The sequence below is a fragment of the Amblyomma maculatum genome, unplaced genomic scaffold (assembly GCF_055883805.1).
Source record: "Amblyomma maculatum isolate TAMU_Amacu unplaced genomic scaffold, ASM5588380v1 scaffold_47, whole genome shotgun sequence".
NCBI lineage: Eukaryota > Metazoa > Arthropoda > Arachnida > Ixodida > Ixodidae > Amblyomma > Amblyomma maculatum.
In genome coordinates this window covers 332,181-337,427 of record NW_028146772.1, presented here as the reverse complement: position 1 = coordinate 337,427, position 5,247 = coordinate 332,181, and positions in this window count along the sequence as shown.

The window sequence follows — 5,247 nt, the reverse complement described above, 5'->3', positions numbered from 1 at the left end:
AGGCAGAGAGGGAAAGAAGTCCCCTCCTCCGAGGACTTTGCTGTCGCACTCGAAGACGTGGGGACAGGCAGTTTGTTCTCGTTGCTATGTCATGTAGGGGGCTCATTTTTATTTAAGGAGCTTTACGAACAGTATACAACTAAGGGGTCCTTAGTACTAAGCGTACTAAGGGGTCCTTAGTACGCTGACTGGACCCATCACCCGGAGGCAGCACAGCTTTGAAACGAGCACCTCTTTTGGAAGAACTGCTTATCGTTCAAAGAAAAAACACTGTCAGGTTGAAGGGTGTAAGGCCCTCTTCCTTGTTGGGGAGCCCATAAAAGTGACAATTATTCAGTGCAGGCGCGCTGAGTGGGGTCTCGTTGAGGATTCCAACCCTGGATGTCAACAATGGTGGGAGATGACAGCGTTGAAAAAGGGCAAGTGTGTAACAGTGACGGTATGATGCGGAGCGGGAGGATGTGGGTTGGCTCTTCTGATGTGGTCCGTAATGGTGCTGACTCGGACGCCAATAATTGCAATAATTGCCCTGTAAAAGGAGCCGCCAAGGGTGCAAGCTTTGGGCAATGGTTGCACACGTGGGACACCGTTTTGATGGGTTCTAATTTTTTTTTCTTTTTTTGTTTCCTAGAGGAGAGAGTTTGGCATGTGACCTAGTGAGCCAATCATTTCGAGGTCCATTCTCTAAATTCCGTTTGTTGTGAAATTAATTTGTTGTCCCTTTTGCATTGCTTGTATTAGGGAGAGGATGAAGAACCTTATGAAAGTGCAAAGACATGCCAAAATGTTTGTTAGCCAGTCATGTATGAGTTCGTTGTCATTGGGGATGAGAAATGTGGGCGGAGTCCCGAAGTTAATGAAACGGCCCCGCGGCCTGGAGAAGTCGTTCTGAGCTAGATTTTGATCTCTTTCCTCTTCGGCATAGATCATGGTCGTTGTTTCACCTGTTGTAAATACGTACATTCATGTATAAAGTCTTCAGTTCATCTTCCTCTCTGTGTGCAAGTTGTTGTGGCCAGATGCAGTAAATTCACTATTTTCATTTCTATATAACATGCCTTTCTGAAGATGGTGAGCTCTTTTGCCCAATCCTGTAAAAAAGCAGCAAAGCGCTCCCAAATCTTCCACAAAACTGTGTGATATCTTTAATGCTAACTGCGGCTTGGTGTCACTCAAAACATGTAGTTGAGGTAGATTTCTCCCCCCCCCCTCTTTTTGTTCGTTCAAATGAGGACCAGCGGACACTAACTCTTGCTTTTGTAATGCCCTAGGCCCCGCCTTAAGCAGTACTCCAATGTCAATACCATTTTTATAGCTATGGCTGTCCAACAGCACTAATGTCTTTTATACACTTCTTTTACTATTCTCTTACCCAAGTGGTGGCTTATACTGCGGGGGCGAAAGTCTCTGGACAGTATGTCTGGAGATTTTGGACTAGAATTGCGATGTAAACGAATTGTGACCTTATTTCTCTTGCACACATGAAAGAACTAACGTTCAACTTTCACATCGACGAGTATGGTCCGAGTTTCCTGGTCGATGTGAAAGTTATGTGCTTTGATTTCAGTTTGTGTAGTCCACACACTTTTGTCCCTGATATTACATAGGGGCAAATTAGGCGCCTTTACAGGGGCAGTTTCTTTGGCGCCCACTACCTTCCCCATAAAAAAGCTACAGTGTTTCTTGTGAACAGCTGGCTGCATTTATAAAGACCATTATTTTTTTGTAATTTGTTGTGCGTAGTTGAGAAATCCATGACATACATGCACAGCTGGTTGCCAGAATTATGCAACCATATTTCAGTAACTAACATCCATGCTGCATGCTGCCGGTAATACATCAGGAGCTTGTGGTTGTCAGCTTTTTGTGTTTTGTGTAACTATAAGCCTTGCTATTGTAATGTCACATATAGCACTGTGGGTAAACAAATAACTTTACTTTTAATTCTTGTAGAAGCATGAACACTGCGCAATCACTGCGGCGGGCTATGATTCCACATTGGGCTTTAGCCACATGTCAAATGTCTATCTTTATTCTGCTGCAGCAGCTTGCATGTTATCAGATAAGTTACTTCGTCGCAGCTGCTCTAAGGAGACGCTTTCTAGACGCTTGTAGCCTAGATGTTGATGTCGATATACCCCTGACACGCCCAAGGAATGTCTTCGGTAGAGGGTACATGGAAACCAGCGAAATGTGCAGTTTACAGAACAAAAAGGTAACAATTTTAAATGATGTTATTATTGATCACTTCTTTTCAGAGCAGGAACAAAGACTTTAGAAATCTGCCTGTTGAACCGCTCAAAATGCAGGTTTCTGCCGCCAATGCGTACCTGTGTAATACTGCAATGCTCTGGCGGTGCTTTATGTTCATATACAGCATCCTTTATGCTTAGTTTCTCTGCATGTGCACTCCATGTCTTGGGCATTGCTGAGAGCGCATAGCAGCAAGCATAACATGCCATGTTTGGTCAGAGTGGCATGTTCAAAGAGACGACATAAAAACATTAAAATACTGAATGCCAGGTTCTGGTCAAACTACGTTTGTATCTTTTGTTATTCTGCATGGGTTTTGCTGCAGTTATATGACCTTTCTATATAGTATGTGACAGTTCTGAATGGAGATACATGCGTACAGTGCCATCTGGAAAAAGCAATTGAGAGAAACTGGCAGTTGCCCTTGGAGATGTGTAATCAAAGTTCAGCACAGATAACTTGAATTTCATTTTCCCTTCTATTGCAGGAGGAGCCCAACCTGCTCTTTCCATCTTAGGCCTGAAAGACCAGCAACAGCTGATCGAGCAAATGCACGGATAGTAACTGCTCCTGGAATCCCGGCCTGCGGAGGCCGCCCACAGAGAACTCGATCATCTCCTCGCCAAATCCGAAATATTAGGTTTCAATAAATACCTTTTCCTCCACCACCTCCCCAAGGGAAGAGCTGTCACGGCCAAGGATAATGGAAAAAAATTATTCAAGTAGATACTTAATACTCCAGTTGGCCTGCATTTTACCTTGCCATTCCTTAACATCGATATTTTTTTAGTGTAGACTATTTATGCATGCAATTTTTGCAATAAAGCAAAAAAAATGCTTTTTTTACAACCTCTCATGCTGGTATGCCTATGCACTTATTCGCATGTTTTCAGGAATGGTGCATTTGTGTAAAGCTCAGCTAGCATATGTGCCTCTTTGATGGAAGTTTTAATTGCACACTGCTGTTCAGTGCATTGTGTGTGAAAGTAAAGCAGACAACAGGAAACTTGGACCTGTTGCATATTCTATTGTCTGCTTTACTCTCACGACAAAGGCATTGAGCACTAGTATGTGACTGAAATTTACATGGCACATGCTTGCTGAGCTTTACACGAATGTTATTGGCAAGTTTTTACACCAATAGCGGGCCCTGCAAGCAAGTTCCGGGAAACGTCCGAATGTCCGCCTCCGGCTGTCCGTCGGACGTCCGTAGGACGCGATCCGGATCCACGAACGATAGTCCGACGGACGTTCTCTGTACGTATATCGAACATAACCGGACTTCCGTCGGATGTCCGAAGGTCCGAAAACGGACGTCCGTTGGTCGACCGTCGGACGTCTATGGCCGTCTGGGCTTAATCCGCGACGGCGAATTGGTGTCCAAACCCACACTTGGTCTCCTGGATTGTACTCTGCGTGGCGTCGTCGTAAATTGTATCGTCGGCTGTCGGTGCGCTGTTGGTCTTTAATACGCAGCCGTGCGAGTCGTCGGGCGTCCTCTGCACGCTGCAGGTAGGCGGCGACGTCAAGGTTGTCTTCGCTGGTTACGTGCGGCAGCATTGCGTCGAGCGTCGTCGTGGGCTCCCTGCCGTACACAAGCTTAAACGGGGTCGCTCTGGTCGTCTCCTGGACTGCCGTGTTATACGCGAAGATCACGTACGGCAAGATGGCGTCCCAGGTCTTGTGTTCAGCGTCGACGTACATAGCGATCATGTCCGCGATCGTTTTGTTCAGGCGCTCCGTAAGGCCATTGATCTGGGGATGGTACGCAGTTGTTCGTCGATGGCTTGTGTGACTGTATTCCAGGATGGCTTGCGTCAACTCTGCCGTAAACGCCGTTCCCCTATCCGTGATGAGCACTTCTGGGGCGCCGTGTCGCAAGAGATTTGTTCGACAAAAAATTTGGCGACTTCTGCCGCGGTACCATTTGGTAGTGCTCTTGCTTCGGCGTAACGGGTAAGGTAGTCAGTGGCCACGATGATCCACTTGTTACCCATAGACGAAGATGGAAAGGGGTCGAGGAGATCCATCCCAATTTGTTGAAAGGGCAGGATTGGGGGCGGGATCGGGTTTAGTAGTCCTGCTGGTCTGTTCGGCGGCGTCTTGCGTCGTTGGCACTCACGACATGTCTTCACGTAGTGGACAACTTCGGCAGGCAGTCGCGGCCAGTAATACTTCTCCTGGATTCGACGCAACGTGCGCGCAAATCCGAGGTGGCCTGCTGTGGGCTCATCGTGCAACGCCTGCAGAATTTCTTGCCGAAGGGTTTTAGGCACTACGAGAAGCTGCGCGGTCTTGTTGGGTGCGAAGTTCTTCTCCACGAGGAGGCCATTGCTTAACGTGAAGGATGATAAATGTCGCCTGAACACACCAGGAGGGGAAGCGGTCTTTCCTTCGAAGTAATCGGCTAGCGCTTTCAGCTCAGGGTCTGATCGCTGTTGTTCTGCGAAACTGCTGGCGCTTACCGGTCCCAAAAAGGCGTCGTCGTCATCGTCCTTCGGGGGAGCATCGACGGGAGCGCGGGATAAGCAGTCTGCGTCGGAATGCTTCCGGCCCGACTTATAGACTACAGTCATGTCAAATTCTTGAAGTCGTAGGCTCCATCTGGCAAGGCGGCCGGAAGGATCTTTCAAATTAGCCAGCCAGCAGAGCGCGTGATGGTCGCTTACCACCTTGAATGGTCGGCCGTATAGGTATGGACGAAACTTAGAAGTGGCCCAGATGATTGCAAGACACTCCTTCTCGGTCGTCGAGTAATTGACTTCGGCTTTTGTGAGGGATCTGCTAGCGTAGGCGATTACTTTCTCCTGTCCGGGACTCTTCTGGACAAGAACGGCTCCTAGGCCCACACTGCTCGCGTCGGTGTGAATTTCGGTCTCGGCGTTTTCATCAAAGTGGCCAAGTACAGGAGGGCATTGCAGGCGGCGCTTGAGTTCGTCGAAGGCTTCTCCTTGCGGCGTTTCCCATGTAAAAGGTACGTCAGCCTTTGTAGGC